Source organism: Barbatula barbatula, assembly GCF_947034865.1.
Source record: "Barbatula barbatula genome assembly, chromosome: 14".
Lineage (NCBI taxonomy): Eukaryota > Metazoa > Chordata > Actinopteri > Cypriniformes > Nemacheilidae > Barbatula > Barbatula barbatula.
In genome coordinates this window covers 7,766,045-7,793,671 of record NC_136777.1, presented here as the reverse complement: position 1 = coordinate 7,793,671, position 27,627 = coordinate 7,766,045, and the positions used below count along the sequence as shown (strand labels likewise).

The 27,627-nt window shown below is 39.3% G+C and overlaps 1 protein-coding gene across 2 annotated transcripts in view; it reads left to right on the top strand.

The window, feature by feature from the left end:
* Positions 1 to 27,627, top strand: part of zmiz1a (zinc finger, MIZ-type containing 1a) — a 113,042-nt gene that overhangs the window by 21,360 nt on the left and 64,055 nt on the right. For both annotated transcript variants that reach the window (XM_079472911.1, XM_079472910.1), the window contains 2 exons: positions 6,613 to 6,731; positions 22,358 to 22,432. The gene's annotated coding sequence lies outside the window, so the exon portion shown is untranslated. The remainder of the gene's footprint in view (positions 1 to 6,612; positions 6,732 to 22,357; positions 22,433 to 27,627) is intronic.

Sequence of the window (27,627 nt, the reverse complement as noted above, 5' to 3'; positions counted from 1 at the left end):
GCCACTGTAGTGACAAAAATTGTTAAAAGCGTTATTTGGCGATATCTTTAGAGTCAGCATGTCTAAAGCAGGTGTTCTCAAAGTTTTTGGGGCCAGGGACCCGTTACAGCAATATTTTTCCCAAGGACCCCTTCATCACTAAAACAGCGATTAAGTATATGCTTACTACAATTTGTACTCTGAAATGCCATTGGGCTTTATTGCATTGTAATATTCACTCTAATTCACCACTTCAGACCTGTTTCATAGAACAGAATATCTAATAACATTAATACCACTTATACTTGCAAACAGGGGGTCATCACTAACACCTGAAGTCATTTATCTTAAAAGCTTTCATAAATCAACAGTAGCAAGACTGTCATATAGCTCTTTTAAACACAAACAATTTATTCTCCCTCAATTTGTTTCAAACCTTTATGTGTTTCTTTCTTCTGATGTACACAAAACAAGATATTTTGAACAATATGGGTTTCTGGTCCCCATTGACATTCAATTATGTTCAAAAGAAAAAAGCAACATGACCTCTAGCATCAACAAGGTATTTTCGCCCACAGGACCGCCGCATACTGGATGTTTTCCCTTTTCACACCATTCTTTGTAAACCCTAGAAATGGTTGTGCGTGAAAATCCCAGTAACTGAGCAGATTGTGAAATACTCAGACCGGCCCGTCTGGCACCAACAACCATGCCACGCTCAAAATTGCTTGAATCACGTTTCTTTCCCATTCTGACATTCAGTTTGGAGTTCAGGAGATTGTCTTGACCAGGACCACACCCCTAAATGCATTAAAGCAACTGCCATGTGATTGGTTGATTAGATAATTGCATTAATGAGAAATTGAACAGGTGTTCCTAATAATCCTTTAGGTGAGTGTATCTTCTTGTGCAGACAAAAATTTACATATACAGGTTTGGAACAACTTGATGAAATGATGACAGTAAATTAAGTCAGATGTTGACAGATGTTGTGCTATGTCACAATCATATCAGTGTTTCGTTTTCGTATTTCTGGATTTATGATCTTAATACAAATGTATTATCAGACACTGTGGTAATCAAATAAAGACATTGATAATTCAATATTTGAAAAAGAACTCGAAAGCAAATATGATTGGCTATTAATTCATTGTATTTATTATTTTATTTTAGCAAACAGTGCTGCACAACAGAGGATTACTGTTAAAATTAACACGTGGATAAAATTGTGTGATTATAGTAAAAATATTTGTCATGTGAACTGGGATAACCCGTCTGATGTCGGGCTGGGAAGTTTTCAGGAATTAAAGAAAAATAGATCGAAAGTCAATTTGTTGGTCAAAATAGTTTTTTCATTGAATTATTATATTGTAACCCCTTGTCTCTTGTGGCTATCTGATGTAAACATGTTAAGAGAGCTGCAGAAAAACACTCATAACTTTCCCACTCTTAAAACTACAAAGAAAGTTCACCTATCAAAGTTAACCACATAACCTGAAGAATGAAGGAGTATCAATATACATTTCCCGCCAGTTCTGTGTAAAAAGTGTTTTATACACCGTTATCGTGAGATGGCGGAGCTCACTGTGTGGAGCACCGGGAGTTATCCCGGTCTGCTGCTCATGCTAGCCGCCTCCTGAACTCGATCAAAACATACAGGGATGATCAAAAGTTCAGACACTATGCCCATGATAAACTATGTCAAACTTGCTTCACTACTTACTAGTTGTTTGCTCGTGTCCTTGTGTAGTGATGCAGTGCTCTTAGCACTTCTGACAGAGCTCTCGTTCTTTAGGTGTGCCCAGCAGCACCTTTTTCCTTACTCCTAATTTTGATCTCCTAACTTTAAACCCGTTTTTATCCATATTCCGTTCCTAAAATTCACAGCGCTCAGCCGATTTTAGATTAAGGCTTAAGGCTACACACAAGGTATAAGCGAAATAAAAACCGCTTTGGACAAGGCTGGAACCCAGCATTCACTTGGTATCAAAACCTGTAATATGTGTTGGGTTTTCCCAGAATGCATCACATTTTATTAGATATTATTATCCTTTTATGTTTGCGGGTTGTAGTGATGGTAATTGATAATCTGATTATAGTTTTTCTACTTTTTAATCAAATCAAGTGTTTTTTTTTCAGAATTTCGTGACATACGTTTGCAATAAGGAAATCTTTTCTCAGAAATGCGAGATGAAAATTGGGTGTTATGAAACAAAGTCAGAACAGAGAGACAAAAAGGCGCAATTACCTTTTTGTTTATGTAGTATTCAGTGGTAAAGACAGGCTCAATATACAAATGGCCGAAGCTATAAATGTCTTTAACAATAATAATACAAAATAGGCACATCTGAAAATACAAATTACACACAAATTAAATCTAACAAATTAAAATAAATATCAGCAGTATGGATTATGCTCTTTTAATGAAATTCCATATTATACTAACACTGTATATAAATCTTGATTAGAGATGTAACGGTATGAAGTTTTCACATCATGACTATAGTGAACAAAATGATCATGGTTATCAGTATTATCACGGTTTTCCTAAAAGTACAGATTAAAAGTACAGTCACAAACATCAAATAAATAACAGTAATTTTAATCCTACCATAATGGGGTCGTCTCATGTTCAGGTTGAAACATCCTGTAAATCAGACATACATTTAAACGCAACACAAATCAGAAAATCATCTGCATCGTCTGCATGTGTCGAGTGTAATAGGTGTACTTTAGGACCCAGGAAACACCTGCAGCTTTAAGAGTGATCGCCAAAGATACCGACAGAGTTGGATGGAGCTTTAAAATCATCAGTCTGTCGTGTTTAAGTATATATTTCCCCCAATATGCAAATTTAGTTTAAAGCCCTGTGATCACAAATAAACGGGAGCAGATGAGGATGAATATGTATGTCTCATATCAATAACATACTATTTTTCCTGTTTATTTTGCACTCCTGAGTCCTGACATAAATGAACGAAACACATGTTTCATAATGAGTAACAATTAGTAACGATAAGTTGGTACAGTTTAATGATAACTAAAATATGACATTATATTACTAACCGTTGAATGTTTTTATCGTGGTTAATCATTAAAAGCAGTAATCGTTACATCCCTAATCTTGATCCTGTCTCTGTGACTTTTAGCCATATTAGCTTAGTTCTATTTGAAAGGGGTTCAGTATTTTCGCCTACGCGGATTCACTCTTCTACCTGGATATGCACGCTTATTTGTGAGGGAACAGAGAGCGCAGGTGCGCTCTGCCATGCGACATGAATATGACACATTTTCATGTCACAAGACACAGACGGTTCAAATAAAAAAAGACAGATATATGACTTGTTACATTTGTATTATTTATTATTAGTAAGTCAGTAATGTAGCGAATGTTTTTTGCGTGTTTCGAGAGTATGGAGTAAGAGAAAAGCTGCGAGAATTCATGAGGCTCCGTTTGCATTTTCCGCACTGCGGAATTCACTAGCGGACCCCCTGGACATACCGCCGTGGACCCCACTTTGAGAACCCCTGGTCTAAAGAATGCAGTTAAATCCTCCTTATGATTTTACAATAATTCTATCAACCAACTTGGAAGAAATCTTGCAATTCTTTTCAGAAAATGCATTAATTTGCTGCCAAGCTAATTTCAAAACGAGAAGCAATCCTCTAAATAGCAAGAAAGGTTGTGTCATTGAGCTCAGAGTCTTTAAACCGTTCCTACAAGAGCCACCTGGTTCTGGAGGGGCCTCTTTCTGACTGGCATGAACATTTGTCCTGTGCAATGCATGTGTTGAAAACCTGGGCCATGCAAAGTGCTACTGCGACATTTGGGGTTTGTTTGTGTGTAGATATTTAAACAAAAGGGCTCTTTTCCTTTGTGAAGTGGTGTAATGGAAAGGTGTCCTATGGTGTGACAGTATAAAAAATATACTGTTCACAGTTTTTATTATTTTTGCTAATAATATTTCTTATATAAAATGGCATAAGAGAGATTTATCTACATTCTTTCTACATTTTTACCGTTACATCATAGGACGGTGCGTAGAAGTTTGTACAAAACACAAGTGATCTCACTTTTAAATTTCATATGCTGCATGCCATTTCAGAAGTGACCAATCCTTTCCATTGTTGACATTTGTTTTTTGGGTTTCAAATGATGAAATCACTGATTATGTAGCGATGTGAGACACTTGACCTGTTTGTTGAGAGGGAAACAGTATTCCTCAGCTAATTTCCCACTGATAACTATCTGACACCACATAGTCAGACACGTTATCTGGAGCTGAGGAAAATGCTTTCTTCATTGTGTTTTGAAGTGGCAAGAGCATCAAAAGTCAATTCACATTGAGTCACACTTATTTTTTGTTGAAAGTCTTTTGCCTTTTCTATTTGTATGTAAAGGATCAATTATTGTTTTTGGCAGGGATCTACCACCCGACTTTTGTCTCACATGTATAACTATTATAGTGATGCGCTGTTTCACCTTAACAAATGATGTTTGCAGCACCCCCCCACACACACAGTGCCATCTGCAATTATCAACTGTTTGCACTGCTGCCTACATTTCTTTTGTGTCATGACTCATGACTTGACATTTGCTGTACGTTGAATTTTAGGATGCAGTGCATTACAAAAAATAAGACAACGTGTCACATTCAAGAGTTTGCTGACTTGGCTGCAAAGGCAATTCGTGATTTGAACGTATTAAGTGGAGTTGTGGGTTGCAAAGTAAAGGAAGGCATACAATATTATTTCGTGGACATTTACGGTATGTATAGTGATATAATCTTTAGCAGAAGTATATGAGCTTTTTTTGTGGCATTTGAAAAAGGGCTTAATAAAAGCATATGCGAATATTTATTTCTCCTGTCTTGTACCAGTAACACTATTGAGAACTTTGTCTGTATTTATACCTAATTCATGCTGTTTCTCACATGCATTACAATGTTTTTTTGAAACCCTGCGTAAAGAAGTTGATTTTCAATATCAGTTTGCTTTGTCTTAGCTCTATTCTTTCTTCCTAGATCTGCACATGAAACTTGATTGCAGACATGCACCAAATTTTCCACTACATTTATTTTCTCATGAATGTTTGCGAATTTCAGTGATTGCCTTCGAGTGGATTCAAATATGCAGAAATGGCAATCTTTCTCTCCAGGAGTGAAGCGTGTTTTCATTTCGCAGCCTCTAATTGCGTTCGTGTAAAACGGTCAATTGTTCCACTTGCACAAAGACTAAAGCAGATGCTTTTCGTTGACGTGATGACAGATTCCTGACTGTGAATCGCAGACGTCAGTAGTCAAGAAATGCGCTAAATATTTGTTAAGAATCTAGAAAGTTAAATAGAGATGGTTGCCGGGGTGTTTGGGGTTGTTTGGTAGGTGGTTGCTTCCTGGTCCAATCAAAAGAGTGAACTCTTGAGTCTTTGATATTTTGGTCCTTAGATATAGGACCCTCCCTGCCCAGTTTATCCCCCGTCAGGTGAAAATCCTTAGAAAAGTCAACCGGCCGCATGATTTGAGATATCATTCCCATCCGTAGCGTCATTCTGAAATGTGATGCTTAGGGTTATGGGTTTAAGATCTTGAGTAATTGTAATATTAATAGATTCCTTATCAGTCATTAAAGTAACTTCAGTTGTGATGCGGTTAAACAAAAGTTAGTATAAGATAATTGTGCTAAGGTCCCAAAACTCAAAAAACTTAAACGCATGGTTTGTCTTACAGCTGCTTGGATACCTCAATAACTTGGCTTTTTACTTTCTGACAGACTTTTTGCAACTTGACCAGTGCAACAGACACACAGCGTTCCTGTGTTCGCTCCATCGCTAGCATTGCTGTACATCGCCATCCCCCCATCCCATTCCCAGCAGCAGAGCCATGCCCGTCTGCCATCCAATCCAGTTAGCGGCCATCTGATCCGGGTACGATGAGAGGGCCCCGTCATTATCACTTGTAGATTCATGCTGCATATTACCATATGACCTTCCCATCACTGTCAGTCAGAAAACCACCACGGTACCCGGCCACGAGGCGACCGCTCATGCCAAGAAACCAAAGATTCTCCACCCCTATCACTTTCACGAGGTTAATGGCCACTTAATTGGCTTACCTGCCAATGTGCGATGAGTTGTGAGCTCTGTAAATTAGATTAGGTGCTGACACGTACCACTCTGCATGTTTATGGCTCTTATTCGAAAAAAGTAAAGTACCGCTCTCTCTTTTTTACCCTCTGTCCTTACACTGCAGCCAAGTGTGAAGGGGATCACCCAGCCGTTCGAAAAAACATATCGTATTAAAGTGCAGTAACTGCTATATGTAATGAATTTCGGATTAGGAGCGACAAAGCCGCTATATGACAACCTTTTGGAAGTACGTAGTTTTGAGATGTAGGAGGATTCTGCTGTCAGACACCCCAGGGTGCTTTGTTTGATGTCGCTGTAGCTGAACAATCCCAGTGCAACACAAACAAAACATGCCGTACCAGACCTGTGCAGGATACATCAGTCGAGTGGGAAATGTCATATCGTCGGGGGTGTGCGTGTGAAGTGAATTATTCGGTTTGGAGAACGTCCCCTGTGTGGGTACTCCAATTTCAAACTGAAGGTGTAACGTTTCTTTTATTTCTTCGCAGGTGCGGTGGACCCTAGTGTAGACGGGAGCTCGCCAAGGGACCTTCCCCACGGACTATATGAAGGGAGGGGAAGGGGGAGGGGGGGCTGCTGACGTGACTCTCAGTCTGCCGAGCATAAGGTTGGCATGCCTTTAAATTATACATCCTTAAATATTTACAGTCGTTTCTTGAAGAGGTTGTTCACACAAAGTTAACAATTCTGTCATCATTTATTTACCCTCATGTCAAAACCTGTATATAAGATATTATAATATACTGTATAATAGGGCTGTAGTCAACCAAAGAAATGCTTAGTCGACCAAAGTCCTGTCCTGCGCAGCGATCAGTCGACTAAAAAAAAAAAAAGACGCGATGTTTTGCATTTTGATTGAACATTTATTAAACAATCGTCATAGAACATTTATAAAACAACAACGAAAAGACATCAATAATACATACAACTATAATAATAATACAATTCTTTGAAAATTAAGTGATTTTTTTTAAATAGCCGAAATTAAAGTATTTAAAGTTGGGGATGAAACATAGGCTAAAAAAAATAGGCAACTGGTCGACCAATGAGAATGTCAGTCGACCAAGACGGCATCGACCGATTAGTCGACTAAACGACTAAAGTTGACAGCCCTACTGTATAAGATATTTTGAGAAACGTCTCAGTGGTTTTGTGTCTCTGCAGTGGAAGTCAAGTGCCAGTTTTGTTCGGTTACCAATGTTCTTCGAGTATATTTTTTTATCTGCAGAAAAAGAAAGTCATATAGGTTGACTTGAGGGTGAGAACAAAATGAATTATTTTCATTTTGATGTGAACTGTCCCGTCAAAGTCATGGTTTGATTTCTTGTTCATTGTTGAATTGGTGGCTTTAAATATAGTAGATGTAGTGTTATAGATATCTTTTCTTTCTGCGCTGCTAATTTATTGTGTTACACGTTGGACCTTTGTCTGTTAGTGTCCAGTAATTTAATCCTGTTTTTGACCTTAAAACAGTGTTTGCTAATTTTTTGTCTGGCGTAAGGCTCAACCCATTATTAAGACCAGACCAGAAATGTTTCTTTTAACTCTGTGTGTTGTAATGCATTAATTTAAACAAAATAAGAAAACAAAAATAACAAAAAGAATGTATGACCCTAAAATGTTTATGTAATATTCTTATTTCTGCTTTATGGCTTTACCAAACTTATATCGCCTCGAAACTAAATAGTGAAACATTATATTTATAGAGTATTTTTCATATAGAATCCATAACTTTATTTAGGATTTGTACGTTTCTGAAGTTGTGTCTGTGGAAAATGTGTTTTGTATTTATCAACATTATATCGGCCGTGTATTAGCCCTGTTTTCTAGATAACTGCATCGACCATTATTAAACCTATGCAGGTTGACTTCATTTATTAATCCATATGTGTTGGTAGATTCTCTTACAAGGGGTTATAATCCCACTGTTTCAGCATAGTTTAATTGTCCAATAGGACATTTCCCTGCGCTTTATGCATGACAGGGGGAGCAGTCAATGAATAGAGGAAAGGAGGTTTCGTCGGGTAGGGGTCCTCTGTGTTTTTGGGATATATGATTATAGGAATACATAGCATATTTAGCATATTCATAAGGTATAAATGTTTCCCTATGAGTGGATGTAAATAAGACAAAGCGTACAATATGGCATCAAATGGTAACACTGTTTGAAGAAGTTTAGAACAAAGTGCATAACATCTGGATACCGGCTGACCTTTTCACACTGCCCTCCTTATAGGCAGTAGGTTGTTCCTGTTCTCGTCCTTAAGCACTAGATGTTTACGTATTCTGTATTATTCCGTTTCATGTGAGCACGATAAGCATAAGGAAACATGTTGGGTTGATTTGGCCAAATTGGAAGGCTGTGAGCAATATACAGCAAAGCAGATCTGGGCTGGATAGACTGAGGAAAGTCTGGTAGTGTTTATGCGGCGAGTAGCTGCATCTGCACAGCCCAGTCCCGCGGATGCCTCGTACCCTCAGGGCTTCAGCACCTGCATATTGGAACAACAGAGAAGAAAGAAAGTAGAGGGAGATCAAATGACGGGGTCTTGGGTTTCTCATTTCAAATGTTTCTTTTTCTGACTCGTACCGGGAAATATTTTCACGACCTAAAAAGATTGTGCATTGATATGATCGAGCAGCCTTGTCATTGTTTTATAAACATTTGTCATAATGCGCATTTGGCTTTATGCCCCACCGGCACTGTTGGAAATTCATGGTGGAAAACAAATTTCTGTTACATTTCTGTGGGTGTTACACTGTGGACTGGGGATGTTAACCTCAAAGACTGCTTTTGACTCTGTATGACCGTGTGCTCTGTGCCAAAGTCATACAATAACATTTTTTATGAAAAACTTTATTTACTGTCGTTCAGGGGGTTGTAAACCGCTGTGGTTGGACCATAGAGGGAACAAACCAAGATCATATAAGTATTCGTTTTTTGTGAATGGACAGCTCACTCCATAGATGAAGAACTCAGTATACACAACAGTCAAAAGTTTGAAAACGGTTACGGTTTCTTTTACATATTTCGAGATTAAGTAGCAGAGTTGTAATTGGGGTAATTACAAAGCAAATAAAAAGCATCTGAAATAAATCAAAACTGTTTTATTTTATAATCTTCAAAGTTGCCACCCTCTGACTAGTATTAGCTAAATCGTTCTCTCTACATTTTATCACTCAGCTTCTTGAGGGGGGAAATGTTTTAAAGTATTTAAGGGCTTCTCATCTATTTGGGGTATTTACTGTACGGTATACAGAGCGTAATGAATAACTTTATGAATAATGACTTAAATTTGTTTGACAAAGTAGTTGACAAATATATCGTACATTTGTCCATAATGTTTTTTTATATTATGATAATTAATTTGATTTGTTTATATTTAAAATAGAAAATAGCATTAGAGACTTATTTATAAACAACTAGCTGTCAACTTCCCAAACATCAGTTGGACCGCTCTAAAGAAACTCTCTTTTGACATCCCACTCCTCATTCATTTTCATTGTATGGATAGTGGCCAAGATATTCTTTTGATAAAAAAAAAGACACAAGCAAATAGTACAAGAATTAGCATTTTTGGCGGAACTATTACTTCAGTATAGCCATATACTGCTTTTTTTCAACGATTAAGAACTGGGGCAGGCGGGGGTATGAAAGGATGGAAGTAAATAAATAAATAAAGGTGCTTAATCTCGCTTGGTGCAGTGTGAACGCTGAGCAGTGCTGTGGCCTGACAAACATCTGCCTCACACACAGCCGAGCGGGATCAGCTAAAGCGATTAGCGCACTCATGTCAGTCTGCGGAGACGGGTGCCTATTACAAAAGCCAGAACACCAGCCTTCCCTCCCACACTCCACCTGGAACACTGACACAGCAGAGAGGGGCACCCGTTCCAACAGCAGCACCACAACCGACTCCAGCCCTTTCTAGTGCGTGTCTGCTATTCTGAGTTTTTGTCTTTTTTGCCTCTTATATCAAAGCAACATGCAGCTCTGAGGACTGAACAATCTGTTGTGGTACTAAAGCAGATGCTTATCACAGCCTGAGTTTTTATCCCAAATGCAACTTCTTAATTAGCCTGTATGTAATGAAATATGCCATCCATTGAGGTCTTGTTGTAATTTTACACTTCCTTTGTACTGAGACGGGGGCCACGTTGTGAGATCGGAAAACCTTTTCACTGATTTCACAGACTATCCTGCACATGCGTTTACAGTTAAGAAAGTAGAAGCGATACTTCCTGAAAGTGTTTAACAGGTCTCTCCTCAACCAGGACTGTTTACATGATAACGTTATGTATTCTTTCGTCACAAATTAGACACTATTGGTCCAGTTTTGGACAAAGTCTCACCCAGTTTCTATTTTTCTTTCATTTCTTTTTAATCCTGAAGAAGTTTTTTTTTTTACTCACCCACATGACGTTAAACATGTTTAGAGAACTTCAGGCGTCTTCAGAGCACAAATTTAGATATTTAGGTGACGTCGGAGAGATTTCCAGGCCTCCTCATAGACATCATGGTGTCCGTTTTTGCCAAGGTCCAGAAAGTACTCAAATTGGTCCATCCACGCATAGTGGCTCTTTTTTGAAGCGACGAGAATGCTTTGTGTGTGAAAAACAAACCAGGATACCGACTTTAATCGTTATATTCTCCTGTGTCTCGTCAGTGTATGGCTCACATTCACGACAGCACTTCTTCTTCTTGGACGAGAGCACTTTGACGCATGCGTAATAGGTTTGTGCGTCGAACGCCGCATGGGGCTTGCCCCTATCGGACGCCTTTTGCTTTGGCAGTATCATGTTTACGTCTTCATTGTCTGCCATACCGCATGACAAAGCTCAACAGTCAGAAATGACTTTGACGGTGAGGTTTTCTCTGGGCATGTGTACAAGCCACATGCTGCATTTGATAAAGAAAAGGATGTCAGCACTGGCAGGATTAGCTTAGCCACAGGAATTAACGTCAACATCCCAGCTCCTGTAGCACCCAGCGTTTCACTTCCCTTTGATACCTAGTCTACACATTTACTTTGTGCCCAAAGCTCAGCTTTCTGTGTGAATGTTTACTCTATTAAATCGATCAAATAAAAAATCAGGCCGGTAATAGACACCTTGCAAATGATTCCCCCATTCAGTCATTCAGAATCAGTCAAACCTTTAGAGGCCTTCTTTTGTGACCGCTAGCGTCACTTAACTAAAGACAATAAATACAGTTCATACAAAACTTTAACCACATTCTTGGTAAAATGGAGAATTTGTTGTGATTCATGGAGATTTGCCACACAGTTGCTTTTAGGACTTTTCAGCTCAGATTAAGTTTTACACCCCCTTCTGAATGGAAGGTGTTGAAACAAGCAGAAATATCTTTCTACTCGTGCCAGAAGTGCATTCGTGAGAAGCACTGAGTGTGCAATACGGGACAGATGTAGCGATTCATCTCGAATTATGTCTTTTGTGGAAGAGAAATAACACCTCAGGGTGTGCATGTTTTTGTTCTCACATGTGGATGTGAAGAGGACGAGGACACTGGATCTGTACTGTTGGTAGGCCATTGACATGGATAATATCCTGAAATAGGTTAGTTTGATATTTTAGATTTTCCGTTCTTATGTATTTGCTTTTGATGGAGAAATTATATTTAAGCCATACATGATCCACATCGGAAACACTCAAACAATAAGAAATCAAGAAGTCTTGAGTTTTGATTCAACTAATTGAATCGAAGGGTTGAACTGATTCACAGAAATGAATCAAATTCAAATCAATTCTTTATAAAGACTAATTTCAATGCTGAAAAAGGAATGTTCAGTAAATGTTTAGCCAGGGATGTCTACTTCCCAGCATGGGTTTTATGGGACTAAATAAGGAACGGTTACATACTGATATTAAGTGATATAAAGATCATAAAAAAAGACTATCGTCTAAACTTTCTAAAAATTGATAATATGTGTTTTACCCATGACGGGAAGCTATATGATTACAAAAGATGTTTTCTCTTCCTCTTCCAGGCCACGCAGTCGTGATAAATGGGCGTAATATACAGCGCATCAGAAGTGGACACATTCATTAATGGCTCTTAATAATTTGAGCGATGCATTTCAAATGCTACTTGCGCACAGAGGCTGATTGTTTCTGAATGATTTAATCTTATCGAGTTTCTCCCCCCCCATTCGTGTTAGTAAACAGGAAAACAATGTGCTCATTTGAATATCACAAATTGTGTGGTTCCTGGCAGTCCAGGGCCGTGCTGAGCGAGCTGTGGCAGCCCTCAGGGTTCTGACGGAACAGAAACAAATCACTGCATTGCTTACACAATTACAAACCTGCGTACTATTCATCTGCACAGGATATGTGAATTACTTATCTGAATATGTCTCCAGATATCATCGCTAGCACACAATGATGCACAGATTGAGATGTAGGAGATATACGTTCTCGAAGCAGATCGGCGTACAGGTAGAAGGAGTCTGGGTGGCACGATAGAACTGTCACTTTAATTTTGAGACCATCGAAGACTTGAGAAGCTTTGGGATGTAAGCTTGAACAAAGTCTGGAGTTATCAGAACACATGGTCTCATCCAGCAGCAATGATTATTTGGAATGTTCTCATTTATTTGCTGGTGATTTAAGGCGTACACTGTGTTGGTGTTGCTCGCTGGCTGAACAGTCTGGAGTTGATTTATGGATACAGTCTGTTGGTTATAAAATCCAAGTCCATTATGATTCTGCCCAGACCGACATTAAAATGTATATTTATTGCACTTCCAGGTTTTTATATGTGATCTGTAGAAGGCGTTGCACACCAGTTCGAATGCTCTCACTTGACAAACCTGCGTTTTAGTTGTATCTGACATCCAGAAACGTTACACTCACAGTAGGCATATGAGTTCTTCAGTCATATATTTACATAATCTCCCTCCAACTATGGACTATATTTATATGCTCCATAAGGAAAGACAGATTTTCTGGGGTCTGTGGTTCCTCCCAGACACCTCTAGTTGGGTCCTTTTGCAACGTTTGGTATTAAGATGCACCTGCATATGTGAAGAGGCATTCAGCTCCCCTGCTTCCCCAAAACTGCCATAACAAAGCAATTGAGAGAAATTATGGGGATTTTTTTGTATCAGTAATAAGGGTGTCTCTGAATGACTGAATGGCAGAAGCAATGTGGCCAACATTTAAAAGACGCAAGGCATTCAAGATCTGAGTGAAAGGGATTTTGTGTAGTTTAAAAGACTATTTGAAGGTATAGTGGGCCAAAAAAATAAATGTTGTTTATTTCCCCTGATGTTGTTCTTCTGTGAGAAAAGATAATATTTTGAGAAATAGTTTTGTGTCCATGCAATGGATGTTAATTCGGCCAGTGATGTTTGGTTTCCGATGTTCTTCAAAATATATTTTGTGTACTGACGAACACCTCTTGTCATTTCAAACCTACATGGCTTTTTTTCGCTCTGGCAAAACACAAAAGTTGGTAACGGAAACTGTTGGTCTCCATTGACTTTGCATTGGCATTGGTTTTGTGTCCATAAAATAGTAGTGAATGGGGACAGAAGTTTTTTGGTGACCAACATTTTCCAAAATATGTGTTTTGCAGAAGAAAGAAAATCATACAGGTTTTAAATGATAAGGGTGAGTAAATGATGGAGAGAATGGAAGAATCTCTTTAATGTCAGGGTAATGGAGTCACAGCTGTTTATCTTCTATGACCGATTAGCGTTTTACATACTCAATATCAAGTTTTAATACTTTGCATTATGACACATCCAACTATGAAGGTTAAATGTCACCCTGAGCTATCTGATTGCGTCCTGTTTCACACCCTCGCGTACGCCCAAGCGCACTTTCCACTGTTTTGACAAGCAAATAGCTGCGCGCCAGCATGGGCTGCTGTGGATCATGGTACTGTCCAGACCCAAATACCAGAGAGTGAGTTATTCCCTGCACCGTGACCTGATTAATTGAGAACGTCTGAGGTCGTCTCTGGGTTGTGTTCAGGCTCCAGCCGATGCCCCAACCTCATCCATCTCAAAAGCTCACGTCTAAAGGTTGGCCTCCAAATGCTGACCCCTCGCCCCGACAAAAAAACGTCTGCGTGCTTAAGTTGATTGAAAGAAAGGGAGCGAGCGGGCAACAAGAGAGGCCGAGAGCGACAATCGAGGCAACATTTAGACAGCTGCATGTGTGGCGTCACGTATCCGTGTCTGTCAAAGGAAGATATTTGTGTCTCCTTAGTGTGGCCCTCAGGCTTCCGAGCGGGCCATCTCGATGTCATCACCGCCACCCCGCTGTCATTGGCTAAAAAGGCCTGCCTGAAGTACAGCATGTGCTGGAGTCAAGGGCTTGGCTTGCTTGGGCCTAATAAGAGTGCATTAGATAGGCAACTTGATTCATCGAAAATTACTTAGAGCAGTGCACTTAATAGGGAAACCTGGAGGATTGACAGAAAGGTCAGGAAAGCACCACATCCAAAAGCAACCATCAAATTCAAGAGATGCTGTGTTTGATGCTACCGGCTGTTTGATGTAATGATGTGCAGTGACGTGTTGTCTTTGCACCAGTGACTCTGTTGTATGGATATTTGGGGTTGGGGGGATTAATAGATAAGTAATGTTAATAAATTCAGGAAAAAAATCTCATCTATTTTTCTCATCTAAAATTTAATCTATAAGAAGCTAATAATGTTTTTGCAAATAAAATGGCTTTCCAATGAGGTTGTATATGTTAACATTGAAAAATGAATTAGCTAACATGAACTAAGAACAAACAGCATTTGTTAAAGGGAAAAACACCTAAAAATGAAAACTCTGTCATAACCTGTAGCTTTTGACAGGTTTATTCCGATCCTGTATAAGTTTGGTTGAAAACGAAGAAAGACATTTGGAAGAATGTTAGCAACTGAGATTTTTGGGGCACCATTGACTTCCCTTTTAATGATGCTGAAATAAGTACTTAAGAAGCATTGTTCATGAATTATTGTTAGATACTATTATTTGTCCACAACATTGTCCATAGCTGTCTATCTTCTTCTAGACAAAGAAATGTTTCCTCATACATCGAGACGTTTTCTCTTCAGGTTTACAGTCCTACCCACATATGTGACGTGCTAAGGTTTCAGTGACATAAATGCTGAGAGATTTTATTGTGTCGGGACAAGGGCTGGGCGATGTGATGATGTTATCGTATATCGCCGATGTCTCAACTATCCCGATATCGATTACAACAGACGGATACCAGACGATAATCGATAATAAGGGAAAATAAACGCGTTATAACACTATCATGCGATGTAGGTTTTAGCTAAGGATGTGCGTGCCCTATGTCTAATTTAACAGCCGTTTAAACGAAACTTTTGTAACCGTGTAGATGACTAGTTTAAAACTAAGAATGGCCCAGAAGGCAGTCCAAAACTTTGCGCTGAGCCTATGTAATACATTTTAAAGACTGTAGGCTATTAAGCAAACTATCCAATATCTAATGTCGCTAAAACAGGCACGTGTTCCTCTTTCCTTACGTTATATGATCATTAATATTTCTGCATTTGCTGATGCGCCAACCCTGACTAGATTGTTTTAGCGGCTCCAAGAAGTGACGGCATAAGCATTTGTTTGCTTTGGCGGGTCTCTGTACCTGGGCTTAAAATATGTAGTCTATACAAAAAAAATTCTTCTTTAAGTTTGTTTTTCGGACTCGAATTTGATGACAAAAATATTATTTGATGATTTTCAAGTCGATTATGAAAAAAAATGAAAATACATCGCCCAGCCCTAGTCGGGACTGCCAGCGCATCTCGCGTGCCTGGGGGTTAGATTGATGGCTTGAACCTGCCGTTGACTTGCATTGCTGCAGCTCCCAGAATGCATTTCTATCTGTTTTCCATTGACGTTTAGTCTTACAGGTTTCCTGTTTTCATGTAAATGTGAGTGTGTCCGCACAAACCATAATCAAATTTAAAATTACACGTGATATCGCTCGCAATGCGCCTTACGTGACATGCCTATTGTATTGTGGGAAATTGAAATTGGGGCGCATTTCATTGGGCGCTTTCTAGAGATTGCTCGGTAACCCTCACGGCACACATGCTTTCAGACTGAAACGTGAGGTGGGTGTTTATGTTCTTTAGGTTAACATGGTTATCTGTGGTGGAAACCTGGCCTTCTGGCTCTGTTCTGATGAGCTGACTTCATTCCACAGCTGGAGAAATATTCTCTCTCACCCCTGAGCTGCAGGGACATGCCAGTATTTTCATTCCTAACTTCAGGCATTTCCGAGCTCTAACAAAGAGAGAGTGGGGTGATGAAACTTAGGGTGGAAGCTGTTTTCCAAAAGCACCAAATTGTTTTTTTGTGCGAGCGGTAGATGCTCACTCCCAGGCTGGAATTCATTCGGAGGGATTTCTTTTTGGGAACTTGCATGTCATTTTTTTTGAGTAAATATTATGGAGATAAATGTTCATAAAGGGCAAGGAAAAGTATTTTTCATGAAGGATTGGTTTAGGTCTCACAAATATTGTGCTAAGTGGGGAAAATGTAGTTTTTCATGAATGTTATATTGGTGTAGGTGAGGTGTTTTAATTGTGAGGTGTTTAATTGTTATCTATTGATCTGAAATATTTATTACAGTCGGTCAGTATTGTGTTTGAGACATTTTAGATTTGCTCTGTAAGGAATAGTTTTTATTGTTTAAAATTCAACTGTTCTACTGTTGCGTTGTGACAACTTACCCCAGATAGTGTGAGAAAGCAGAATGTTGCATCTTTCCTGGGCAATAAATGCTTAAATAGTTTTTTAAGGTCCAAGAAAACGGATTTTTAAGGTCCAAGAAACAAGTTTACGTACATAGAAGGTGTAAAAACAATATTGTTTTGTAATAATAGGCAGGTGTTCTTACTTCTTTACTGACTCTCAATTGATTCGTTCCGTGATTCATTTGTCCTAATCCCCTCCTTTTCGCTAGCCTAGTCTGATGTGATTGGTCAACTGCAAATGAGGCTCACAAGCTACAGTGTTTGGGGGAGAAGAGTGAAGTTAGGACAGTCCTAGCAAAACGTAGGCGTGGACTATATGTAGTGGCGTAAATCAGCAGCGGTTTGCGAATCTGACTAGGGACGACTCATTTGCGTGATTCAGAGTCGACTTTTTATCCAAGTAAATAACTTTGTTATTAATTCACCTTCGGATTTACAACTTGGCAGACTGCTTACTTTCAAACACGGCAACATTACAAAATGAAATGTAATATTCATGATCTAATGTTATGTACTCTTTTAGCAGCTTTAAGATTATTTGATTAACTAGAATAAAAAGTGTGTCTGCCATATAGTGTTTTTACAGAGTATTTAAGCATGTCTGAATGCCACATCAGCACATCTCTTCCCTCCCTTTCTCCACGTAACACCCCATTGCTTTACTGTGATCTGTCTTAACTGGTGGTATTGGAAAATTACTAGCCACTGTTCAGGTCTCCATCTTTGGGAGCTTCTACTTTTGGCATATCAGTTGTTTTTAATCCTTTTTGGAAACTGCTTCCCTCCTGTCCGGGTGGACCGGAGGTGCGCTGCTGGCTGAACCGGAATGCCGCTCATTTTCTTTGAGTTACGCTCAATCTTCGCCTATTGACCGTTAGAAAAGCTCCTGCTGAGGATTGACAGGGAGAGCCTTTGACAGGCGGATACCAATAAACAGGGAATTGCCCTTCCAGAGAAAATAGCTCGGTAATTGTTGGGTACGTACAAGTCGGCCGCAACGAAAAGGCTGGAGCGGGCCTGTGCAATTTTTTTCAATCCTGCGTCAGGGTTGTAGATATGTCAGCAAGCCCCTCGCTCTCGTGCGCATGGCTGTGGTTGTCTGCTCGACTTGGCCCAGTGGTGGAGCTCAGCTGAATGCTTGGTGGTTGGCAGGCTTGGCCGCCTGCCTGTATAACTGGAGTTTCAATGAAAGGGGCCTTGTGAACTTTTGGGCTACTGTGGCATTTTCCAGCTGTCGACCGAAGTAATTAAAAATCTTTAGCTGTATTGCTGAAACGTGTAGAATTACGGTGCCTGATTTGCTGGCAACACATTGTGTGCCTTATTATCGGGGATCTCAATGGTACTCTTTGGTTTCACACTGTACTTATGTGCCAAGTCTATTTACTTTAAAATCAAAATAAATATAAAATCTATTTATATCTAAAATGTATGTAGGTTTTGTTATATAATATAATTCTTTTATTTATTTATTTATTTACTCATATTTAATTTACACATATAATGATACAGTAAATAAAAATATATATTACAATATCAATATAAGAATAAAAAATATGTTCATATAAAATAATGCTATTATATTTGTATTTATACGTCATTATATTTATAAACAATATAATAATTTAACAAACGTATTTATAGATGTTATTTCGAAGTGGCTCTTTTATGTATTGCATATATTGCGTCCCCACAACCTCCTCGCTGTAGAAAGCGTGGTGATAGATATCTTACATCACGTTATTTGTTGTGAGTTTGTTTTTTGTTGTTGTTTGTGTGAATTCCCATTAAACGTTGCCCCTGGAAAAGAGCCTAATAAATGCAGTCTGCAGTCTCCATTGAACGGCACAAAGAAAAATAAAGGTCTGCCGCACATGTACAGCCACCTGCTTACAAATTTGCACTCCTTTTCCACAAAGAAAGCATATCCTGAGCTCTTATTTTAAAGAGGAAACGGGGAAAAAAGATGTCCCTCCAGCAGGCTCAGTCCTAGATGAATTATTTAGACGGGCTGTGTTTTGTCAGTCCATTCTCCTTAATGGCATCTTTTACGGCACATATCTGAGATGACTCCAGATGTATGATGTTCTCCACATTATAGGCCCTTGACTTTCCCTGCTTGCATTACCTCACCGTGTGGCCCAGAAACGAAACCTAAAATGGTGGAATTCATTTCAGCTTTAGCGTCTCCTTAATAAACCATTCGCAAATCAATGGCCCCTTTTGTCATGTAATTTGTTGGCAAGCTCAGTTTTGTGATAATGTTTTGCAAGCAAGGCTCTTCGGATCAATATGAGATTGAGGGGGGTAACACAAGCCTGGCTTCCATTTTTCTCTTCAAATATTGGGAAAATGCAGTTAGGGCATTATCTCATTCGGATCAATTTGGCTTCATGATGGAATCTTAGTTTTTTGCACAGAGCGGAACAACAGACGTCTATTAGAATGAAGAATTTCAAGCGATAGTTCATCCAAGAATAAGTTTGCGCTCATCTTTATGCTGTTTTATAGATCACAGAAGGTTGTGTACAGTGACAGCCACCCATTTACTTTCATTGTATAGACTGAAGACCAGCTTCAGCATTCTTTTATGTCCCCTTACTATGTTTCATATAAGAAAGGATGTCACACAGATTTGGAAAAACATGTGAGTAAACAACTCCCACCTCATTTCTGGCAAACCGTCATTACCGTCCATTCAGACACCGAACGTATAGTACACAGCGACTGTGCACGACACCTCTGTTAGTGTGTTTTCTCTCTGTCTGCTCTCTCCCCAGCTGCACCTGCAGTAATTGTAAATGTGCAGCTGTGATGTGAGAGCTGTCCTCCAGCTGGGAGAGCTTGTTGAGCTGCCACACAAACTGGGCAAGCTAAACACCCCAGTAAGTCCCTCCTTGACTCAGCTAATGAGTGTGGAGCGCAGACAATACACCCCAATCCAGCAGCCCATCTGAGCGCCACTGCAGTCCAAGAACCGGAGGAGGTCGGCTATAGACGGCACTCAGTTTGTGCTCTGTGACCGTGAAAGTGTGGATAATCAAGCCTTTGCTGTCTCGGCCTCCTGTATCCCCAGTGTTTCTTTTCTTTATTGTTCGTATCGGCCCATCTCTTGGGCTTCTTTCACGCAGAGTGACTCCAGATCAGTCATACAGCCTGAAGGTCATATTTTCTTCATAAGCAAATTATGTTTTTTTGCTGCTCGCGTAAAGGCACGGGAAAGCTTTGCTGGATGTTTCATCAGATGTGGGCTTAAATGGCCTAACAATTAAAACTGTAGTAGCCCATGGAAATCTAGAGCGGCAGCCATCCTTAAGGAATAACTACATCTTTACGTCTAACATCTTAAGTCCTTGGGCCTCATTGTCCGGAAAAACGCTGGTGGGTGTTCTCTGGGTAGGATGCTAATGTGTTTTTTCATCTCTCAAATGTGTAATGCAAGTACCGTCGAGCATTTAGTTAATTAAAAGGATGTGTCCAATTTAATTTGACTCAAACATGAGACAATAAATGAGAGGGTCACGGAAGCCAACGTGATTTAAGTGTAATTTAATGACGCGCCGCGTGGAATCGCTCTTTCTACACGTATTTATTATTAATATCCATATTATTTTGGTAACCGAAGTCACCATGACCTAGCAGAATATCCAAAGTATTCACACTGGGCGCTATAAATTTGTTAGAAAATACAGTGGCAATAAACGAGTCCATTAATAGTCAAAGCATGATCCCATTAGGATATCAGTAGTTTCATATTTCCAAAAGCTGACTTGAAATATTCATATGAAATTATAGCCATAGGGGTCTGGAGGGGTTGATAGCGGGATTCAAGCAATAAACACACTTAATAGATGGTGCACTCCGGTCACATGCGGAGGGAATCAGATGGATTGTCACTTTTTTTCTTTGGGATTTTTAGGCCATTCATTCAGGCGCAGTGACAGTTACGTGACAGGATACGGATGGTGTAATGGTAGAAGCTGATGGGAAAGATAAACCAAGGCAGAAAGTTTTATATAAACAGATTATCGCTGCCTTTAAGTCATGTCAGAATTATTGTATTTACGAGAGGAGCGCAGATCAACATTGCTACTGTTGTAAGCTCCAGTGGGACGTTCTGGACTTTGTTTGACCCCTCTGATTTTGTCAGTTAAAATATCACAGCAGAAGCTAAGTGTTATTGTTCATAATTAGGCTGGAATTGTAAATGTTGACTCTACAATTTAGTTATTAGTTTTAGTTTTTTGTTTCTTTTTGCTCATTTAGTAATAGAACCGCTTCCTGTTTTGTTAGTTCTTTTATTATTTAAAGGGTTAGTTTACACCAAAACCAAAATTCTGTCATAATTTACTCATCCTCTTGTCATTTTAAACCTGTATGACTTTATTTCTTCTGGAAAGCACATAAGAAGATATTTTGAAGAATGTCACTAACCAAAAACCGTTGGTCCCCATTGACATCCATTGTATACAGAACCAACGCAATTCAAAGGGGACCAAAGTTGTTTGGTTATCTAAATTCTTCGAAATATCATCTTTTGTGCTTGAAAGAATGACAAACATCGTTAAAATAACAAGAGGGCGAGTAAATGATGACAGAATTCTCATTGTTGGGTGAACTATCCCATTAATGTATTTCGATGTATTTTTGTTATGCCAAAAACATGTTATTCCAAACCTGTATGACTTTTTTCTTCTGCCGAACACAATTAAAGATTTTTCAAAGGACGTTTATAACCAAGCAACACTGGCCCCCGTTGACTACCATTGTATGGACACAAAACCACTGAAACATTTCTCAAAATCTCCTTTGTGTTCTACAGATGAAAGTCATAAACAACATGAGGATGAATAAATGATGGCATAATGTTTATTTTTGGCTGTACTATCTCTACAAATTCTGTTGTGCTCTACGTGTTTTAAACTCATATTTGTGTTGTTGATATAAAAACTACTTGCTTGCACATACATTACGCCCACGAAATATTGATTTATTTTACTATGTGAAGACTGCATATTGATACGAGATGCATGAAACTACCATAGCTATGTAGCAAAACGGTTGCCTGGGGCAGCGGTCAATAAATGGTCATTATACAAAGGTATTTGACTGCAGAATGCCATCATTAACAATTCATAGTTCTAGTTGGTCCATTGATGAGGTTAAATACTGAAAGTTTGAGTCTACTATAAACAGACCATTAAAATTGCTTTTTTTCTTCCTTGCAGTTATAACTTTGAGTATTAACAGTTGTTGGTTCAACCAAGTATAGCGCTCAGACTGTCTACTATATCTGACACATGCCATAGGCCATGATGGAACATTACATCACAAGTCTTCCTATATGCTTCCTTTTTTAGCCATGTGCCATTATCACACAGGGAATATATTGAACAGGGATTATACATACTGTGAAATAGCTATACACCACACACAATATGAGGTGTTGCAGGGTAATTTATGTCATGTTTTTTGTTTTATTCCAGATCACTTCTATGATTGATGAGGACATGTGAATGAATTTGCCGAACCCTGAACGAAGAAATCTACTGCATCCTCTGGTAAGCCCGGTGACTGATGATCCTTCACTGCTCATTTGCGCTAATGATTGTTCACCTAATCGCAGATTTGCACACATACGTGCTGCTTGGATGGCGTTATCTTCAAAACAACTTTCCTGAATTAACTCCATCGCCGTAATTGGCGCTGAAAACGAGAAATCATGCACGCTGTGGTGTCAGGCGCTCATATTTCCCGAGCACAGTCGAACGGCAAATTTATTTTGTGTTTTTGAGCGGCAACAGAGCTCTCTGTATAACATGCGCTTTAATTAGCGGCAGGGACTCACAAATCACTCGCTGCTTTGTTGTTTCCCTCGCAACGCCAGTGTCAGGTTTTTTTACGTGATTATTAAAGGCAGGCACAATTACAGAGATGTGAGATTCCTTGAAAAAAGTCGGTAAGGCGTCTGTTTGAACAACACATGCGGCATATAAAATGTTTCGTCTCTCCATTTTTTGCCTGGTTTACCGATGAGGCATGGAACAGCTTGAAGCCGAAAGAGTGTTTTTTTGGTGGCATCTATGTTATGCTAATGAGGTCAGGATGGGGGCGGAGCCCTAAATGCCAGATTGCCAGGAGAAGACGGAGAGGAGATGCCTGTAAATTATGGATGCAAACTGCCATTTCTGCCAGGGAAAAGAAAAGAGAGGCAGTGGGAGAAACCTCAAGTCATGCATATCAGATTATTCTTCCCATACCCCCTCCCTCCGCCTTGACTTTACTAAATTTTCTCTTCGTGCTCCTTGAGCAAACTTCCACACACAATCTGGGCTGTGTATCTGTAGTCACATGAGGGCCAGAGGTGCTGACTGGTTGGAATGTTTGGTTTGGTATTTCCTGATGCTTAGGCAGACACATGCGTACAAACACGCGCTCGCGTAAACACGGGAAGGGTCGATATTTGTGGAGGGATTCATGTTTTACTTGGAGACGGAGTTTGTTGCAGAATGGTGAAGCAGAGATGAAGAAGTTGTGTTAAAGTGAACATAATATCCAAATTGAATCAAATTGTTTACTTCCTTAATGCATGTTCCTGGTTTTTGTGCATGAATCATTGGTGAATGATTTAAAAGCGTAACTTCCATTTTATCGGCTGATATCACAAATCAACCTCTTAAAGGGATACTTCACCAAATAATTTTAATTCTCTCATCATTTACTCCCCTTCCAGTTGTTCCAAATCTACATACATTTCTGTTTTCTAATCAACGCAGAGAAAGATATTTGGAAGAATGCTTATAACCCCCATTGACTACCATAGCAGGAAAAAATACAAAGTCAATAGTGGTAGTGAAAAGTGCCACAGAACTGTTTGCTGTCCTTTTTTCTTCAAAATGTATTCTTTAGTGTTTTAACAGAACAAAAAATTATAAAGTAATTTATCCTGCTGTGGGAGTCAATGGGGGGCTACGTGTGTCTTGTTATAAGCATTCTTCTAAATATCTTTCTCTTTGTTCATCAGAACAAAGACATTTTTACACATTTGGTAACTCGAAGGTGAGTAAATGATGACAGAAATTTCATTTTTGGGTGAAGTATTCCTTTGAGAATTTGACCCCTCCAATCATACGGCTTCATTGCGACATGTTATGATTGGGATGTGTAATCTTTACATTGTAATTAATTCTGTGTTAATACAACACATTTTTTCCTCATGAGAAAGATGAATACAAAAATGATATATGAATATTACACGTATAAATATGGGTTGCGACTGGCATTTCATGTTGAATTTAATATATGGAGTATTATAGAGATGTAGGACGTGTTCAATTCAGTGCTTAAAATTCATGTTATTAAAACATGACACGGTTTAGAGTTATGTAGATATTAATCTGCTGTATTACAAACAAATGATATAGGGCTCATAATTCTTTGCCCATAATTTCTGACTATTGCTGGGTTGCGTGTCGAATTCATATTGGTCTATAATTAACAGCCACTCTGAAAAGCCACTTTAAATGTTTTATTTACAGAAAGACTAATAAATGTTTCCATCTGCTGTGTGGCAGGTAATTATTTGGTTCAACATTAAGATTATAAATCATTTAGTCTTGAAATTGCACACAATCTTTACAAAAGAGTAAAATCTATGTAAAGTGTTGAATAATTCCATGGCTTCATTTTTTTGTGTTACACACTGTAAAATCTCCAAGGATTAAAGATATTTTTATTTTAAATGTAAGCATTTTTTTTGGTTCTCACCTTTTCAAAACGTGGGGATTTCCAAAAGTGGTTGGTTTTAGTGAGAGCAGGTCAGAAGTGGGCAGACCTCTGTGAAAGTGTATGTGTTCGTGGGGAAATAATGGAGCCATTCTTCAGCTCTATTGAGGCTGCTGTTGTACAGTGGCGTGTGGTGGACCTGCCAGAGGCTCTGGGGTCTTCTTTAAATAGCACCAACCCTTAACTGTCAGCCGCAAGGCTGAGACTGTGGACTGAACGCTGGCCGTTCAACAAAGATTGTCAAAGAAGTCTTTTTTGACTTCTTGAGCTTTTGCCGCAGCCAGAAAAACATCCACTTGTAATACGTTTTGTCATGATTTGATTTTGATCTATTATTGAAACCTGCAGACTTTCAGTCATAAATGTCCACACAACTCACAGATACGTATACATATGTAGCAGTCAGATCTGGAGAGCTTTTTGAGCACAGGTTGTCTGCCATGATGTTTGTTTTGTAATAACTCAAAAGGTCGTTTAGTTGGACTGTGTGCATGGGATTTTTTTACTACGTTCAGAATGATTTCATACTAAGTCACATGTTTGACATGGGTTCACGGTTTCAGGGATTTTACTGCTTTACACACTAGACCACAGCTCAGAGAGAGCAGAAGCTTGGCCCCGTCTGCCCAATGAGTGGCATCAGTAAAGTTAACAACCCATATAAATCAGATTATTGAATAAAAATTATTACGATTATTTTTTCTTTTAGAGACCACATGGGACTAGAATCAAACTAGAATAGTGTAGGCCACGCAGTCACAGTAACGATTGCCAAAGGCAGTCAGCTACGTTCTTCCCCACTGTGAGATCAAGGTTTTCGTATTGCGTTCAATTTAGACTGTGATTCCTTTAATAATTTCCTTAAGTAATTTTGGAATTCGGGTGCTTAAACAATGCAGAAACCTTGTGAATAATCCATATAATATAGAAGTGAAAAAAGTGGATACAATTACGATTATTTTGCAGGCTGGATTTCAGTTTAAACACTTACAATTACAGTAGTCTGAGACTTCTGCGCCGTAACATCTCATTTTTATAACTGACAATGTTCAAAATCGAATAAAAAATATCCATGCTCACTCTGACTTCCAATCGTCTTGAATAAAAACTTTGTTAACTGACCGTCAGACGGCGAGGGATGTAGTTTACCTCTGGCTTTTACGTGAGTTACAGGCCGTGTCCCAGTCAGAACTGTAAATATTCATGTCCTTGGAGCAGGCCGAGACATGATCTCATTTACTTCAGCCGGGGCATCTCATGTAGGCACAGGCTCTTCAGATGTAAATCGCTGTTTACTTCATTACATCATTACCCGTGTTTCCTTGGGCCCGAGAGAAATGAGGTGAAACGCAGCGGTTACCGCTAGCCCTATTTGTGTGCCCTGTCGAGACGAAGCTTATTTACCTCCCTCTGTTTGCAATGGAAGATATTGTTTGGAGATCCTGTTGGACAAATTCTTAATTCTAGAAAAGCTGCCAATTTGGCTGGTCTTTTCTCACGTTTATCACAGTTAGTATATCACTGCACCTTTATTTGCCTTTTCAGTGATTTCTGGGTGATTGGATTTCAGCACTGATGGAAAGATGGCAGATATCATTGAAAGGTCTGTTTAAACCCGCTTTGCACAATAGCGCTCCGAGGTAAAGTGTTAAGAGAGAAGCTCTTGTTTATGAAAAGGGTGTGTAGCGCTTCGAACAGGTGCAGAAGGAGTATAATGTCTTTATTGTGGCCTTGTTGCTTGGAATGTGTTTGCTGTGACGCGGTGTTATACGTTTGGTGCTTTTCACAGTTTGTTGTCAAGAGCCAGACAGACGTTGAAAAGAAAAGTAGTTAATGCGTTTTTCTTTGAATTACCTTTCAGAAGTCTTTAATCCTGACGCTTTTTTGGACGTTGAGCACACCAGAGAAACGATATCACACACTTGAATTTACCGTGGATGTACTTGCATTTTCTGTGAGAACGTAACAGTATTTCAGGTCACGCTTATGTGCTTTGGGTGTGTTGTCTTTTGTGTTCAGAAACCTAAATATACCATAACACGTTGGTGGATAAACTGACCGTCTATAAATAGTATCAATAATATAATAGCCCTGAGAATAACACACTAAACACACACACCTTTATGATTCTATTGAAGTACACAGAGCTCTATAAAGCCTCTCATTAAGAGGAAGCTTGTCAGTGTGTTGGTTAAGTGTTGGTGTAAGTAGCTCTAGTGTGACCTCTTGTACTCACTCGATTACGCACCTAATCAAATCACCTGCTTGTTTATACGTTCCGTACTCCTGCGTCAGAAAAGCAGCCACGCTTCATTCATGCTGCCCGCTTTCTCAAAGGTCCTCTTAACCATAGGGTGAAAAGCCCAGATCTCCGCACTCTCCTTCCAAATGCGGGTGTCTTCTGTCTGGCAGAGTCTAAATCCACACGCAGTGTGACATGTTCGAACCGTTTTCCGCTTGCTTTAGGAACCCTCTTGTGTGCTAAAGCGGTGATTGATTTGTTTAGAGCTGGTGGCATCATAATCGCTCGAGAAGTGGAGGAAGCCGGCTCCCATTTTCCGCTCTGTTATACTTGCGTTATTGGAGTGTGGCTTTCCTGAATGCCAGTTTGTGGATATTGCATTACAACAATATTGTCTCTGTACACACTTAGTTGTTCGCAGAGGCAGACTACAAATGGCCGGGTTGCCGCTTGTTTAAATGCTCCCAAGCATTGCTAATGCCTGGATTATCTCCTAGAGAAATGATTTGGGGAATATAATGGCTTCACATTGGCTCTACTGCAGCAGAGATACGCACAAACCCAATAACCAGTCCTAACTCCTCAGAGGGAGTGTATTGATTGTGCCAATAATATTGCCCCATTTCCCCAGAAAAGAGATTAAAAAAGCATCATCTTTTTTCTAAAGTAGGACTGTGAGTAACAAGTATTCGGATAAGATCTGTTTATGAGTAATATGCAATTTTGTCC